Genomic DNA, 19,016 nt, shown 5'->3' with positions numbered 1-19,016 from the left:
GCTGTGCCACTGGCCACCAGCTGCCAGGACACCAAGCCACCAGCTTGCCACCTCCCCTGCGAGCAGCGGACCCCGAGTACAGGATGCTTTGGCCCACTGTTACAACAAAGTCCACGCTAATAAAAAAGCTCATTGTTAAGTTGCATGTACTGAAATAATTTATCCTTACAACAGAAACGAAACAAAAGTTTCATTATTTTGAAATAGCTTTTTTTTTTGCGAAAGCAATCAGGAGACCTTTTTCATTATTTTTCTAATAGAGTACAGCCCCTTGGATGCTAATAAAATCTGAATAGAATTCTCCTTCATTTCTAACTATTGACTTTGAAAGCTTTTTCTATTTCTATAGGGTTCTACTACTGAATTCAAAATTCTATTAAAATTTAAACCTTATCTTAAAAACTTGGAATTGAACATATTAACACCAATTTTTATCATTAACATAATGGCAGTAATAAGGTGGATAATTCCTTATGATTTTTATGCTTTATGTATCAAAAATATATCCCCTTATGACAGTTCAGAATTTAAAGATCAAGTACTTTCCATAGGCCTAACTGGTACGAAGCCTTGGCTCAGATTTTAAAATCTTCAAAATACCTAATTGATGTACAAAATTTAATTTGATGCAATTTTGATAGCCAAGAAAATTCTGAAGTCAAGTAAGTAAAACTTGTTCCTTTTATAATTCAAGTAGTTTCCTTTAAATAGCGTGTAAACTAACAGTTAATTTTTAAAATGTAAATTGAATTATGAAAGTTTAGGACTGTCAGGTTTAGCTAAGTGTTAAAAGAAAGACCAGGAATTCAAAAAACTTAAAGCAGCGGTAAAATATTAGTCAATGCCTATGAGAAATGAGTCTGTCCCTTTATTCAGGGTGTCTGTGTTTAATGGTAAGCTGGGATGCATATAAGCTAGTCCAAGCATGAAGGGCAGTAGGACACTCATATGGAAAGCCAACTTTGTCCCTCAGTTATCAAGATAAGAAACCTGTCATTTCTCTCATTCACTCTGTCAGCCTTGAGATACTCCAAGCAGACTTACCTCTGTGTTGTACACCCCATATATCAGGAAGATGAAGAGACCCTGTAAAATAAAATGGAGGGAAAAAGCTGTTAACTCTAATCATTTCAGCAGTAGAAATACCTGAAATAAACTTTCCTGGGAACAGACAAAAGAAGACACACTTCATCAAGGTCAATTTATTTTTCTATTTTTCAGCATTATAAGCTGTACCTTGAGCATTTATTTGATAACGTGGGAGTGCATCCCCACAGTGTTTGTGGTATTCCACTGTTTGGCAACTAAACACTTAGCATCAAAGGATCTAAAACATTAATTAGAAAAATTAATTTTATATTTGAATGGTCCTCTGAACAAAATCGCAGAATAAATTAAAAAAAAACAATGAAGTGAAAACATGAAGATGCTAAAGCAAACTGAGAAAGAGCAAACATCTCTACTTCTGTTGTTGGTTTTTTAAACTGAAATTGGGAAAACACATATTACTGAATTCTACACTAAAAATATATTCTTGCATATATATTGACAAATGTATACACCCCACTTAATTATTTCAGAATTTTAAACTGGAACAAAGTAAGAGATGTACGAGGACAGAAAAAAGAAGTAATGCAAGTAAGCAAATAGTATACATGATTTATCAAAGTTCTTTTAACAGCTCGCTTCAAATTGGTCTATTAGACAAAACAAGCTAAAAACAAACAAAACACTCACTTCAGTGAGTTTCTCCGAGCATTTTCACCTTATTGAAGGATGTGTTTCCAGAGTCTAAATTAACGGTGCAAGATGTTACTGATTCTTGCAATCTGCAGACAGGATCCTGAAAACTACAGGCAAATTACTAGGAAGAACAGGATAGCAAATGGAAATAAAACGCAAAAGTTTCCTAAGAAAATGCTGCTGTAACTCAGATTCACCATGTGCTTATAACCTATTTTTACATTTATTTGTAAAACAACGTTATATTGTAGTATTAATATTTAAGCTGGTCCCTTGCATATATCAAGAAAAAAACCTTCACTTTGAGACAGAAAATATTTTCTGAAAATAAACATTTGAGTAACAAAGAAATTACATCTTTTTAATCCAATCAAATTACTTAAAGACAGCTGGATTAATTCTGGATTTGCTCATCAGCAAAATCACTGTGTTATTAGGCAGGCAGTAATAGAAGATATCATTCATATGTAATATTTCCATGGATTACCCCATGCCAGCATAAAATCCTTGGGAGAGACAGTGTTTTTGCATCATTTCTTTTGTTTAGTTTTTCAAAAAAAGCCCAAATCCAATACTTCCTTTCAGTTATTTTACAGATTATATTAATGACCTCAATGGTTAAAAGATTCTAAAAATAGACATCTAAATTTTTGAATGTGCCTTCATGTGAAATATCCCACAATTACATCATGCTCCTTGTGAATAATCAGAATCCAGCAGCTTGACAACTCAGATAAGTGAATTACTCACATGCAAATTTATTTGTAGAATAAATTCCCAGTTACCTCTCTAAAGGTAGTGTTAGTGGGCCATTCTGAGTCCTTTCACAGCGTCATCTGCAATCTGCATTTTGCCTGTGAAAAATAGAAGACCAGAAATAGAATTATTTTTATCTGAGATATAAAACTAAATATTGAAGTTATAGGAAATAAGATGAGCACATCATGATTGCATTGAACACAGGCAGCTGGCAGCTGATTAATCAAATTACTAACATACAGCAAATAAGCAGCATCACAGGTATTTGGTAATTGAATGTTCTGTGAAAATCCTTGTAAAAAAAGTCCCTTAGTACAAAGCTTTCAAAGAATCATGAAGGTTTTGATAATACTGAAAGCTGTCAGTGACAGCCTTTAGTGTTAATGCTAACCATACAAATATAAATAGTGTAAAAATACGTAAATAATGTAAGGATTTTTATTTATGAATCCGATCAGGGCCTGCTTTATACATACAGGAAAAAACAGAGGAGGTGTAAAGTGTACACTTTTGTTTCCTCCTATCTCCATTTCAAGTTCTCAGGTTTTCAGGGATTTCCCTCCTGGGCAAGAGGGTGGAATGGGTAGGTGCCATAGTAAGAAGCAGAGAATAATCAGCTGATATTAAGATCAAGGATAAAATTCCTTTCTCGGGCTGCTTCCAGAATAGTGACTAAAATCACACACTGCTTGTTATTCAGGTATTTTCATGAGTGAAAAGTCTTGCCAAAACTGTCAGTCCAAACAATATTGTTTTCTACGGTATTAAGCCTAAAAAAAGTAATATATACATTCAAGACTTCCAAATGCTTTCTTTTTAACTGAGAAATGCACAAATAATGTTTTTAATTGCTTCTCAGTCTTTTCTGAACTCTACGAATCTCCTATAATCACACAGGTAGACAAACTAGTTAGTTACTTAGGTTTGGATATACAGTAATCCTACAGAAAATTCAGAACAAATTATTAAAGATTCCAGATCTTAAATTGGCATGCCAAGTTTTTGCTTTTCTTGAGCTTGATATCAGCTCGTTTAAATGTTTAACTATTAGAGATATGAAGTGCTGCGGGCATTCTTATCTTAATTCTTCTTGTAGACCTCTGGGAGTTTTTTGGTTTGTTTTGTTTTATCATTGTGGTGGGGGGGAGTTTTTTCTTTTAACATCAATAAATTATGCTAATAGAATCAGCCCAACAAGGATTTTACTTATTGCTTGCAATGAATTACAAGGTCTTGGCACCCACAACTGACAATGAGGGGTAATTTTCCCCACAACACTGTCATCAACAATTATGTGTACAGGATGGTTTGTGGTCCGTCTGAGATCAAAATAATGAGGTAAAGATCCTCAGGTGGTTTGGAATTTTAAAAATAATATGGTCTTACATAATTGATAGTTCAGTTTCTTTAGCTCATTAATTGCAAAAAATAAGAGCTTCTCTGTTTCTCAGTGGGCCGTGGTGTTACCCACAGTGTGGTTCCGTGAGTGGCTGCCTCGACCCTTCAGTTGCTCAGGCTAGTCAGATGTTCTTTGGCTTCTGGGAATTAAGCAGTGTTGTGACCAAGCTAGTAATTTTATCCAGGACTTTTTATCTGTTATGTTTTAATCTGTTGGGATTAAAAAAAAAAACATAAATATATATCCTTCATTAAGAAGCATAAAAGGCACATTTGTATTTTTCCTTTATGTTCCAATAGCACATGTGAACAGCCAGAGGAACTGTAACCACAGTAGCATACAAAGAGAGAATAAAGCCATCTACACCTTGAAAAGGTTAAAGGTTTCTAGACAGAAAAATTGGCCAAGTGTAGAGAAAACAGAATTTACAAGCACACTTGTCATTTTTCAAGTCTCATCAAGAAGTAGGGCATATTCTTGGTAGACATCAACTACAAGTTAAAAGCCTTCAGCTGAGTCAGAATCCTGCCTTTTGGAGACTGAAGAGCAGAACTGCCACGTGCTTAATTACAGTTCTATTTGTCACTCCGTGCAGGGCGTAAATGGATTGCTCAGCTTTTAAATATGGCGGGCCTTAACAGAATTGTCCTTGCTATCTTGAATAAATCAGTCTATGGACAGTTCTAATCTTTAGCAAGTTTGTCAGGATCTGTTCCAGTTTGGGTGGTACCACTGAAAGTTGACGCTCTTATCAGAAGTTCATTCTGCTTTAGGGCAACAAAAACCTGCACGGCAATTCTTTCACCAGAAGTGTCTTTCCCTGACTTTAACATTTGTGTCTCAATCTGTTACTATTTGACATTTCCTAAAAGCTTCTATTTGTAGACAGCATATTTCATTCATTAAACAATAAATTACAAATTTCTTTTGGTGCGGTGGAGAATATTACACTGATAGTTTTAATATTTCGAATTTCAGCACTTTTTCAACATACCCATTTTCAAGTACATGGAATTACTTCGTCCTTCTCCTGTTAATTTTTAAGCCTTTGATCCTTTCGTTTGTTTGATATAACTGAAAAGTATTTTTAAGAATTCTCAACTACTAAAATCCATGCTGGAGTACCTCAAAAGGTCAATTAAATAAAACCATATTAGCAAAACATGCATGTAAACACTATCTAGAAGAATGGTAGAAGAATTAAAAATCAATTAAATACATTATATTAAATACATTCTAAATATATAAATATTCATAAATAAGTAAATTAATACCTAATAAAAACAATTCAGTATTTTAAAGAATGCCTCTAGGACGAACTTAATTTCCATCACTGAAAAAGTTTGTGTTGCAAGAAATTTTCTGCTATATGGTTGAGAGAAAGATAGATGATCATGTGCAGCTATACTGAATTAATTCTGATTATTTTTTTCGTAAGTTAAAAGGTAACTGTATTGCGGCAATACAAACTGTAGATTGCAAGTAGAACTCATTTTGCTCACAGAAGCAGACTTCCTGTAATGCTAAAAGAATTAAAAATTGCCTTGGCAAGAATAGATTAGGGATTTACTGTTAGTTTTAAATCCAGTCCGGTACTAGAATCTATAAGCCTCAGAAAACTTTTGTCATACAACATCAGGGTTAATGCAAAGGATAGCAAATTCCAAAATTACAGTATTTTTCTACCATAGATGAAGTTAGAAATCTTTACTTCAACAGCTAATAAGTTTGACATTTGAAAGAGTACTGTTCTGAAATTTCAGTCACTGTCCCACAAGCAACTACTTCAGCTCTTGTAGTTATCACTTAAATTAGTACTTGCAGACTTAGCAAACAGGAGAAGACGACGTGACTTTGATTCAAACTTCTGCCTATAAAAACTAGAAGATAAAAAAAAAACCAACAAAAAAACAAGCAGAAATTTTGTAATGCTACCAAATTAACAGATCCTCAGAAATTTGGTAGTAATAAACCGTCATAGCAAAGGCCCTGGAGCAAATCAGCAACCCACCCTGTAAAACCTTCTTTGGTACGGCCTTGGAGATTAATTCCTCTTTGCTTCAGTTGCATATAGAGCAGATGATACTTCCTTAGTTCAGAGCCATGTTAGAAAGATACTCCCATTAATGGGAGGTGAAGTGGAGATGGGGACTCTGGATTGCACACCAAGAACCTCTGCAAGAAATGAAGTACACAAACAGTTTTTCAGGCTTTGTTCTGTACACATTGCCACAAAGACATATCTATCCCATAATGAAAATGATATCAACAAATAGCCTGCAACAGAAAGTCTGTCTTTTATCCATAGAAATGTTGATGATTCAAAAAGTGACAATGACTGGATCAACCGCTTTTAAGGAAAGTAGCAGCAACAGTTGAAAAAAATCTGATTCTAGCCAGATGAGTGGCGTACTGTAATAATTTTTAGTGCTTAATGACAAAAAAACCCCACCTTGGTTACCAGGGGTGCTATAGCACCTTTCCTTCTCAAACACATGCTGCTAAAGAGCCACATAGGAAATTTTAGGTGAAATTATATTTAATATGTGCAGTAGAATAACGGGGATCTAGTTGTATTGTGTTTGTATGACAAGGGTTTAGTAGCAGGGTGGATAAAGGGGTGGCTTCTGTGAGAACCTGCTAGAAACTTCCCCCATGTCCAATAGAACCAGTGCCAGCCAGCTCCAAGACGGACCTGCTGCAGGCCATGGCCAAGCCCATCAGCGACAGTGGTAGCACCTCTGGGATAACATATTTAAGAAGGGGGAAAAAAACCCCGCAGAACTGCAGCTGAAGAGAGGAGTGAGAATATGTGAGAGAAACAACTCTGCAGACACCGAGGTCAGTGAAGAAGGAGGCCGTGGAGCAGAGATTCCCCTGCAGCCCGTGGTGAAGACCACAGTGAGGTAGGCTGTCCCCCTGCAGCCCATGGAAGTTAACAGAGGGGCAGATATCCACCTGCAGCCTGTGGAGGACCCTGTGCCAGAGCAGGTGGATGCCTGAAGGAGACTGTGATCCCATGGGAATCCTGTGCTAGAGTGGGCTCCTGACAGGACCTGTGGAGAGAGGAGCCCATGCTGGAGCAGGTTTGCTGGCAGGACTTGTGACCCTGTGGGGGACCCCTGCTGGAGCAGTCTGCTCCTGAAGGACTGCACCCCATGGAAGGGACCCGCACTGGAGCAGTTCATGAAGAACTGCAGCCCATGGGAAGGACTCACGTTGGAGAAGTTCATGAAGGATTGTCTCCTGTGAGAGGCACCCCACACTGGAGAAGGGGAAGAGTGAGTCCTCCTCCCCCTGAGGAGGAAGGAGTGGCAGAAACAACATGTGATGAACTGACAACAACCCCCGTTCCCATCCCCCTGTGCTGCTTGCAGGGAGGAGGTAGAGAAATTGGGAGTAAAGTTTAACCTAGAAAGAAGGGAGGGGTGGGAGGAAGGTGTTTTTAAGATTTTTTTTTTAATTCTCATTACCCTACTCTGATTGGATTGGTAATAAATTAAATTAATTTCCCCAAGTTGAGTCTGTTTTGCCCATGACTGTAATTGCTGAGGGATCTCCGTCCTTATCTCAACCCACGAGACTTTTGTTATATTTTCTCTCCCCCTGTCCAGCTGAGGAGGGGAGTGATAGAGCAACTTTGGTGGGCACCTGGTGTCCAGCCAGGGTCAACCCACCACACTAATATATCAAAAGAGCAGCTCAGATTCTCCACAGCCTTAGCAAATTAGCATTCCGTGTTGCCAAATGTAAGCCTACCCCAAAGTTTGTTTTAGATAAAGTCAGCAATAACCTCTCCGCACAAAGGTACGTTTAGAATGATAGGAAATTTTAATGTTTTTTAAAAAAAAAACAACGTAGGGAGGGACTTACAGAAGGCATCTGTCCGCCTCTCTACTTAAGCAAGGATAGGCTGTTTAGGTGTCAGAATAAGCTATCATATGGCAGATATAGCAAATTTCTGGCGTGACTTAAGTACATCATCTGACAGGTTTTTTTAACCACCTTACCAAGATCCTATTGGAGCACCTAGATAAGCCTGTGTTGATCTATTTTTTGAGGTGATCAGGTCCTTTTTTCCACCTGTCTTTAAAGAGGATCTTTTTTTCTGATCAAATTAGTTACTATAATCACACCATCATGATTTACGTCAAAAGTCTGAAGATAGATACAGCTCCAGGCACAGAGAGAGAGGAGACTGTCATGCTTCTGTCTGTTTTTTTTTTTCGGTAGTCTGTTGCTCACACACATACACACAAAGTAGTTTGAAAAAAACCTAGCATGTACTCAGAGCTTGGTCTTGCTATGCTATTGCATGATTCAACCACTGTACAAAAAGTGTCTTTCTATACAACATTGTACTTAGAATACTGCCTGTTAGGAAAGAACTGCAAATTTCATTCTACCTGCTTACTTTTACCAGCCTGTAACTTCTTCCAGCTGCCATTTATTCTTCGTGCTTGCCATCAGCTCAGAGATGACTTTCTCTGTTGTTAAACCGTGCTTTCACAGTTTATAAAAATTTCTCCAAGTACTGTTCCTGAGCTATGGAGCATACAGGGAAATGGATTATATTTCACTCAAAAAATTAATCCACGCTCTTTAAAACAATAACATCTCTTTAAAACCTTTCCTATTGAAAAAAAATTTGTGCTATATTCTCATTGTAAACATTGGTTTGCTCCACTCAAAAAAGGTTAGCACAAATAAGCACAAAGCCCGTTTGTAACATGTTGTGTGGTACAAAAAATGTTTATTCAGACCACATTAAGCTCAATTCTATATTCCTTACATTTACTAGCGTCTCACAACACGGTTAGCCAATTTAGTCATTGACAGGCACTACAATATTGTTAAATGTGAGTAGAGGGGAGAAAAATCTGTCTCTTAAGAAATTAGACCTTTAGAATTACAACAGTGCAGATTATTCTGTAAGAATCACTGTAAGATCTCTATGAGAAAGCTAGAATACAGTCAGAGTGTACTCCTGGTATTACTGTCATTTACAAGTTTATGTTTGCAGGTATTTCTCCACCTTATATACACAAACAGGTACAGGTATTGCAAAAGATCCCAAGGCTGAGACACATGCTGGAAGCTACTGTGTATTGCCCTCCTTTTTGCTGTATAGTAATTTAGAGCCTAAGGTTACAGCTTCCCTGAATCTGTAGACCCCAGGAGAAATTCGGTTCACTATACTGAATGCAGTATCCGCTTTTCTAAATTTCTTTTCTTGGGCTTCTTAAAAGTAATAGGCAGAGCCCGATAAACCTTCAGGCAATGGCTAAAAAACACCTGAGTGTTGCTTATTCAAACCAACAGGATCTTTTCCACAGATTTGAAGGGATTTAGGACAGCTGCTCAGACTCTGTCCTAAGCATTCTTATTTTACCATAACAAAAACTGTACGATAACGACTCATGATTAATCATTGAATGTGTTTGGGTTTTTTAAAGCTATAACTCTAGACAGAATCTATATAGCTTAAAATACTCCTTTAACATGTCAAGATACACACATACTTCACGCATTCTAGATGGAGTGCTGTTCATCCTAGATTTCATTACTAGCCTAAAAAAAAAGAAAAACACCTCATAAAAGCTTTCTATCTAAATTCTCTCCAGTCAGATGAATTAATGATAGACACTATTTCCCACAGAGCTAATCTCCTTATTATGTGACTGTACAGTTTTGCCACATCCTCTCCTCCCAATTTTTCACATCAGCTCAGTTCTGTTTGGATTAGATGTGGAGATACACTATAAAAGAAACACAGTATTTGAGGCCTTGTTCCAAATACATCTTTTCCTCTTGCTTCACATTCCTGATGCTGCCCTCCTCTTTTAGCAGAAGCCCTTTTGGGCTTTCAAATGGGAGTTTTGCCTAAGTACAGAGAAGGGTCTTAGCACACAACAGTACAGTTATTGGTACAAACTCCTTCTTGAATGATTAGAAAAAGACATAAAGACAAGACAGCCCTCAGTGCTGTCTGTAGGTCCTCCAGTGCTAGGTCAGTGAAATCCTTCTCTTGAATAATACTCACCTTTTAATATCAGAGGGAGATCACTCTGTCTGTAGCCTTTCAGATATGACCGTTGCCCTGTTGTTGATGCAAGAATAACTGCCTTAAAAACAAATGTAAAACATGTTCATAAAAACTCCTGTTATCAGAAACTATGTGAATGCTACCTCTTACCAGTCATCACACATTTCTATTGGTTCTGAGTTTCTGTGAGAGATAATAATCACTTCGGTCCAGATTTGCAGAGGTCTTCAGACATCTCAGTTGTACTGATTTCAAAATGAGTTAGACAATAACTACTGTTGCAGATTTGGGAAATCTTCGATGGGCCCATGGTAATACACTATTAGATTCAAAACCATATATTAACTTACTTATATTATGTTTGTGGATCCAAAACTGTTAGCAGAATGAGCAACTACCCAGAAACAGGTTGTGGGGTTTTTTTCCCCTGCCTGTTTTTCCATATTTTAATCCTTGCTTGCAATACAGGGTCTGGTTTTCATAATAAAATGAAAAAAGTTACAAATATTAGTTTTGTAACTTCCAATTTATATTTTCCAAAGGATAATAATCCAGATAAAAAGGGAAAAAGCCAGATGTTTCCGAACCAAAGATCCAGGTGTCAAATGTACACTACATTGTTTTGAGAGAGAAACTTAGAAATTTATTCTAAGTCTAAAGATGTTAATGTGAAAATAGTTTCCAAAGGTCATGTTTACGTTCTCTTGATTGTTCCGTAGCAAATATGTTCAGTTTACAATTTGAGTTGTTTTATGAGCCAGCACTGCCACATGATTCTGAAAGCCACGATGGGTTCAGATTGCTTATGCATAATCAAGCTATTTTGACTATTTGTATTTATACTGTATGTTGGGTACCAAATATGCCTTTGAAATTTTGCTTTCAGTCATTGTTGTAGTTAGAGTAAAAACCACTGTGCTTACACGCTTTGAAGGAATCTTCACAATTTTCCTGCATACTACACAATGAAGTCTTAAACTGCTCGGCTGATGATGGTAGTTGACCTTTAGAAAAAATTTGAGAAACACTAAATATAAACCAGTATCTCAGGTATAATTAATAAAAAGAACTTGCAGCACTTTACTTTACAGCAAAGCCCATTTAACTGTGGGAGTGTATAATTAATTGATTTTTCAATCACAGTCTGAAAATAGGCACTGAAATTAATTGCTACTTCAGGGCTGACACAAAATGCATGTGTTCTCAGTTTTCATGGAAAGATAAACAAAAACACGGAATTGGGTGTGGTGGTGTGCGTGAGTGTAAGGAAAAAAAAAGAAAGAAGGATTTAAATTTCATTTGTCTTCTTTTTGGAGTTTGTAAAGACTTCACAAAAGTATATTTTTAAATGGTGGATTTTAAAATGATGAGCATATTAAAGCAAATTATTTACATCTAAAAAGCCCCCATATTTTCAAGGTTCTTTCTGATAAAACCAGTCTGAAAAATGGATGTAAATTCATGCATCATTTCTGTTGAACTGAGTTTTCATTTCTGCCCGGCACTAAATAATTCATAATTCAGTTAAGCAAATTTAAGATGGTAAGGAAAAAAAAAAAGTAATGTCTATTTCCACATTAGTTCGCAGATGAGACAAAGTGGTCTAACAACATACTTTATGAATAGCAGTCATTTAAGTTTTATATTCCAAAGAATCATCTCACTTTCCTTTGCACCACCTCTTTCAGTTCTTATTGACTATCTGTAACTATCATGGAACATTTTCATGCCAGCCTTCCCACTCACCTCATCGTTTCAACCTTCTTAACATTACACACGTTAGCAATAAAGGGAAAGCAGCCACTCCAGATGAGATGCAAAGCAACATGGGGGCAACATTATCAGAAGGTCTGTGAGGAAAGGTAAGGAGAACAAGAGGAAAGGAAAGAGTCAAACAAGAAGAGGAGCAGAGAAGTGAGAAGTAGGAGACTGTATCAGGCTGCTCAGACAGGTGCGATAAATAGATTAGAACAGATGGGCTAAATGCCAGAAAATTAGTCCCAAACCTAGCCAGTAGAATAATTCTTAAAAGATAACTGTGAAAAGAAACAATGGTTCTACCACTTTTGAGATTCGTTATAGGCTATGAATAACATGTCTGCACAAAGAAGGTATTAATAGAATACGTGTGGTATTAAATCCTCCTTCCAAAATAGAGGTTGGTGTCTGCAATTCAATCCATTGTTAATCTAACCAGAAAATGCCCTTAAAATGTTCAACCACAGCTAGAATACCACCAAATGTCTAAAAACTAATTGATCTCTGTGCAGTGTGATTTAAATCAGATTGTTGCTGACCACTGGAGGAAGGACTGAAAGTGGCTGTAGACAGACAACCACTGAAAAGCAAAAAGGAAGATTGAGACAGAAAGGATTACCATTTTCTACTAGTGCGTTTCTTTATGGTATTTTTTTAATGTATTACTAGTAATTCTATGTTTAAAGATTCAGTACCCTGTGCACGGCACAACTTTCAATTTATTTGAGCTAACTACAAGGGCAGACCATAGTGATTCGGGTTCCCTTTGAAAAACTCAAAGGGTCAATAAATATGTAAATAGACTCTAGAGTTTACTATGACCTGAAAGATTTGTACAGTAATTTTAGGGAAAACCATACTTGCAGGGTCTTCTAACAACAACGTGAGGGGTTTGGTTTTGTTTTTTAAGTTAGTCAGTTAAGAAAAGTAAAATCAACAGCATTCCTTTTACATCAGATTTAATACTTGGAAATGTCCAGTTAGTCTGGAGAACCTGCAGACACAAACAATGCAATGCTGAATGGAAGAGGAAATTTCATATTCTAATCTATCTGATAGCAAAGCAGGCTTTTTTTCACCTAACTCCTCCAAATATTTTACATTTTTCTTCTTGGAAGTAATTTTCACCATGAAAGGGTAGATTGCGTGATATCTTAATTTAAAAACAGATATTCTAATAGCAATAAGCCATGCCAGGGTGTGCGTTACTAGACTTATTGGCAAACCTTTCAAGTGATTGGAGGCCCTTGGTCTTCAGGCTGTTTCCTTACAGTGTACCCCGGACATGCACTAATAGCCTACGAACATACATCTTTGTGTGCTTATTACTACTACATATTAATCAACATAGCAGTCTGATGTTGGTTACTAGTCATTCTCCTATGGGCAGAGAGTACTGAAAAACTAACAAAGATTTTGTTTGCAATTAAAAGACCACAGTGTCTTTAGGGTCTTGGGAGAACCACAGTTTTCAGTCTGAATAGGGAATACTTTTGAAGTTCCAACCAGCATTTAATTTTGCTAACACGAGCAACTTCAGATGCAATGCTGTGATTCTGTACTAAAAGCCAATCACAAACACAAAACTGGGGGAAGTCAATCCTACAGCGCATCTAAAAAAGGACAATAACGAAAAAATTATATAAATCGATCTTATCACAAAAAATATGTTGAGATTTCAGTGCCTCGAGCACTGGATGGACTCTACTATGTTTACTAGCTACATTCACTTTCTCAATTTACAAAGCAGAGTGATCCTAACAAGAAGGTGGCTGAAATTAAGAGGGCATAATTCTTGGTTTGTATAAAGTCATTCATCAATTTGTGCCAATTCCTGTGCACAGTGTGTTTTGCCTGAGTCTTCTTCATATTTTTGACGACATTCTATAGCCTTGCTGTAATGGATCGGCGCTTTACCTCACACATGTATGCACAATATGCAACACTAATTGTATTCATGACAGGAAACATTTTCTTTGGCTGATGGACTGAAAACAAGAAGCCCGACTTACATGATTACTCCGTTAAAAAATAATTTGATGTTTAGCTCATTATGGAGCACATGTAAGAGCTACAGTGCATCCGCTGTGGTATTTCAGGGTTCCTATAGAATCCTGCGTGATTTGTTTATGATGTGGTGATGATTGACTGTCAGTTACTAATAAATGGTAAATAAAAAAGTAACCTGTGATATTAAAGTACTACATTAGCTACATTGTGATTAAATTACAGTAACACCACCAGCTATAAACCTTTATAGAATCTCTTCAGCCATGCAGTAATTCTCCTAACTATACTATTATGTAGAGCACAAATATTTCTTTGTAAGTCCGAAGCAATACATCAGGGAAGCATTTACTGCTAAAGCTAGATTGAGAGTAAATGCATCTTGGGTTGCTATGAATAAAGCTCTAGCTTCTCATTACTTTATGACAAGACACAGAAATTCACTTTACTTTTCATTTAAGCTTTTCTGCTCCAGTTTATAGATGTATGCCTTCACGCTTTTATTCCCTTCTCGCTTCAGCCGTACGTAATAAATGATTATAAATTTTCACATTTGACCACCTCTCTGCTAGTCTCATGCTTAATGCACAAAGTTAGGAAGCTGCAGGTAAAAATTTCACAAACACTTTTATTTATGATGTTGTCCTTGGTAACGGAAATTTCAATGTACTGAAATGAAAAGTATGATTAAAGGGATACGACGTCCTGACAAGGATAGTAGAGGGCAGCCTTCTATTTCCCACTGAAAATATATAATACTTTTTTGACATCAATTTCATAGAGAATAGACATGGGCTAGTCATGAAAAAAAGACACAAACATGTTTCTAACTTCAGTGTTGTTCTGTTGTCTTAAATAAAACTTATTCCAAAAATATTTTGTCCAAGTTACATAGCTTTCAAGTTAAAGTCAGGCACACAGCTAATTTTGTGTAAACAAGATACTGTGCAGTAAAAAAAAAAAATAAAAAAGGTCTTACTGATAATTTTCTGCAAAATTTCAAACATAAAACATACCTCTCTTCCTATTAAGAGAGATATTCTTTACTCATTTCCTCTTGTCACTTTCTTTATCATTTTACCACTACAAGAGGATTTATCGCTTGGAGCGTTTGTCCAGTTTTGATTCTAAATCCATTTTAGCTAACTCATATTGTCCTGTGCAGCTGAAAAGTTGTGACATGCTTGAAACATTTTAGAAGTAGGACCCTAATAATGACTGATTTATTTTTAATTAAATCCATTTTGTATTCTCTTTAAAAAAAATAAAAATAAAAGTTTAAAAATTCCATACAGCATTAAGAGTACTGATCCTATTTACAAGTAAACGGGAGAACCAAGATAACATTAAGGTTATGTTAGTAAAATTTATAGTTTCAGATTACATGAAAAATAAATTAATCTAAAATCTCAAAAGTGAATTCCATCTTCTTCAGCAACTTTTTAAATAAATCACTTCACTTTAGTATCTCACTCTTAGAAGTGACACATTTCTTTAGCAGGTGATATTTAGAATTAAAATAATTTTGTTACTTTAATAAAAAAAAAATCACCAAACACCTGCTAGAGTTTACCATCCAGACAAATATTCTGTTTCCAATAGAATAGATGCAAATATAAAATATCCCTTTGAAATTTCGTATTTATGAAAATAAGAATTGAACTACCACATTACAGAGAATTAAATTAAATTATGTTTAAATCTATTACAAAGAATTCAAGAAAATAAAGCTTCTCCATTTATCCTTTTTTAGGAAAAGCAAACCAACCTATGTAGAGGAAGGGGGTAGTTCAGGACCTCTGTACATGAAACATTGAATTTTTCACCCCTAAATGACTGTTTAAGATCCTGCTTGAATTGGTACAGACTAAAACTTGCTTTTGTGCGTTAGATGGTCAACGATATATACAAAGCTCTTAGTTTATATTCACTCTGAGGTGCGTCTGTGTACAATTCATAGTGAACGTTTTCTACAACTAGCATTAACTGGCACATTTGGCAGAGAAATAGTAATGACCAAACTATTCTTCTAACCCTGGGAATTTCATAGATAACTACCTTGGCAGGGCAACTCTAGCAAGTTACATCTTTTCTTTAGCACCACTAATGATGTAAAGAAAAAAAGCTAGAATATCATATTGATATTAAAAAGTTATGCTTATTAATCTCCTGAGGCTTTGTTTCCCAAACAAGCATTGAGGATTTATTATTTGCTTTTTTACAAATGGATAAAAAAATTTTTCTTTTGCAGATACCCAGTCATTATGTTATTAAGCCAACAACCTCATGGATGTACACTCAGAACCTTTTTCAGTCTGTACTTTAACGGCATCATACCTTTCTCACTAACAGAAGCTGCAAATATTTTGTGACAGATTCCATTTGTTGACTCGTTATCACAGAACCCTGAAAAATACATTATGCCTTATGTCAGTTATTAAAAAAAACCACCACAAATTACAATGAAAACAAAATTACCGGCAATTATCATTTGAATGTCTATCTTAATCCATTTCAGATTTACTGTTACTCTGGGGTTTTACACCTTGATTTTTTTTCTCCTACCTTACCAAACAATTACAAGCTACTGTGGTTATTTAAATTATTCCTTTTATAATCATTGCCATTATAATACCAGCAATCTACATAGCTGAGCATTCTGCATAGTGTCCTTTACTATTCTAAACACATTTTAATATTTGCAGTTTGAAACCTGACAAAAAAACCTTAGAGTAGACATGTGGGATCAATTATGCGAAATAAAGCGTACAGGTTAGAAGTACCACAGCAGAGCTCACACTTTCTTTTTAACTTGCTAATGTCTCTGACCCCTCTGTACAAAAGCACTTTAATCAACATTTATATATTACTTTTTTTTTAGGCTTACCATTTAACAGGCTGTAAAAAATGTTTAGCAATCAATTATACACATCAAGTTGATATGCTGCAGGACTGAGGGTCATTTAAGCTTACAGCTACATCTGAAAGAGTTTGGGAAAGCCACATGGGGAGCAAACTAGCTTTTCCCTTTAAAACTTGCAAGCAAAAGGACAGCTTAATTAAACCCAATAGAGAGCGTCTCCTCAACCTTTCTGAAGCTCATTGTAAAAGCACCAACTGTTCTTTTGGGGCTCAAGAGTGTGTGTTTTATGTCTTCAAGCTTCGTCTGTGCATACATACAGTGCCAATAAGAAATGTCACAATCAAGTGATCATATTAGATAAATTCGATTCTGATCGCATGGCCTAATCCAGTGCTGGAACAATAACCTAAATCTGGACCTGGCTACTGATGTCTGGTATGAGATATGGGTCAGTGAACATAAGTGCTCTATTTGTAATCATAAAAAGAGAGATAATGCATAGGATGCTAAACTATTGCTTTGCCTCCCCTTCATCTTATGGGGAAATTGATGGTCCATATTCTCCAGAAGGAAAGGGAGAGGATGTGGCTGATTAGCAATCAGGGGTTTGCTCTGACTATGCATCTTTTAAAGATATTTCTTTCCTCTCTTACTGCTATTTTCAGGAGAATGGAAGTAATAAGGGTAGATTCCCCACTGTTCACTGCTTTTAGGGGATGGAGGTCTGCTTCATTATTTTATTAATCAAAACCACCACCCAATTCATTCTGAGTTCTTATGCAGCCCAGCATGGTTTCTAAGACAGCTCCACCTACTCTTCTTAGGGTTCATACACAGGCCAACTTTTTAGCTTTTGGAGAATCTCCAGGACGTCACGTTCCTTGCAGAGGCTCTTTGCTAGTCGCCTGCTATGCTAGTGAGAAAAAATGTAGCTTTGTAGCTTTCTCTGTCACTGTTTCTGACAGGGAGCAGGAAGCCTCATTTTACTTTTGCTAATATTAAGCCCATAGCATCTAACTAGGCCAATCACACTCTACGTTCAGGATCTTCTTGGTAACTCATTGTGCATAGATTTAAAAACAGAACAAAACAAACAAGGCCATTTCACTGACATCCTTATTTTCAGGTAAGTGCTTACTCATACGACAAGTCAAGAGTTAAATGGGAAATATAATTTAGAGGCTTAACTTCTTTACCGTAGTCTTCAGAAATAGGATAACCAGAATTCTTCCAGAACTGTAGATGAAGTGAGGTGTGCAGTGCATGTACAGGACATGATACATACTTTAAGTGCATCCCTCATATTCACAGTGCCTCAGCACAAGTGTTAGCAAATGTCCAAATACCTCAGATTCCGCCCAACGGACATGCTGGGGTTGAAAAGATCCAGGGAAATCTAGACAGCTCTGTCCAAAAATCTTTCATTACGTAAGGAAGTTCTGTAGTTGTACTAGTTGAATACTAAAATATTTTTTAGTTTGGAATAAAGACCTCAAGAATATTGTTTCTTGCAATGTTTTTTGGTCGTTCTTAACCTGAATTGCACAATTTTCTGAATTATTACAGATGCATTGATCTGACTTCAACCTGAAGTTACTGAGGTTTTATAAGACTGCAATAAAGCTTTCTTTGCATTAACCAGCCAAGCACATAAACATTTTAATGAACTGTTTTTACATGGTTCGTTGAGTAGCTCCTAGTCTCCTATAATACAAATCACTTCTCCGTCACACTCAGCCCTCTCATACAGGCCTTTCTTCTCTGTGTACAAAATGCAAATTGAATAGCAGTTCTGTGGAAATTCAGCAAATATTAACATTCTAGTCAGTGTACCTCCCAATAGTAAAAATGTTTAAGCTATTGTGTCATATAAAGAAAATCTCCAGCGATCACAAGCAATGAAATAGAACATGTAGAAAAGCAAGCATCACTTATCACCACGCAAACTGTGAGGGACCACTATAAAATAAGCCTCTCGGAGCTACTGCATTGCACCGCAAACGTTTCAGACAATGAACTACAGTGTTGCCATGGAGTACTGGGGGAGCTAAATTGTCATTAATCATAGAACAGACCATCTCCCAAACAGGTATTTATTTTATATTGACCTAAAGGTTGAAGTAAATTATTGAAATCAACATCACTGTAGACCAAATCTCTCTGGAATAATTAAATGACATTAATGACAAGTGTTTTGGTGTATTCTAGTCAACCTTTAAAAAGCAACATGAAAAGCATAAAATATTTATTGTTGTGTTTTCAAACAGACTTTACGACACATTATGTATTTTTGAGATTAAAGATTAGTTCTAACACATGATTTAATAATGAATGCAAATTGTAAATGAATATTTAACAAACCATATCACGTTTTATGTCTTAACATATCCTTTGCCATTACTGTGACTGAATGAGAAATGGCTCTGTGATGTATTGTCCTG

The sequence above is a fragment of the Chroicocephalus ridibundus genome, chromosome 8 (assembly GCF_963924245.1).
Source record: "Chroicocephalus ridibundus chromosome 8, bChrRid1.1, whole genome shotgun sequence".
NCBI classification, from domain to species: domain Eukaryota; kingdom Metazoa; phylum Chordata; class Aves; order Charadriiformes; family Laridae; genus Chroicocephalus; species Chroicocephalus ridibundus.
This window is presented reverse-complemented; position numbering follows the sequence as displayed.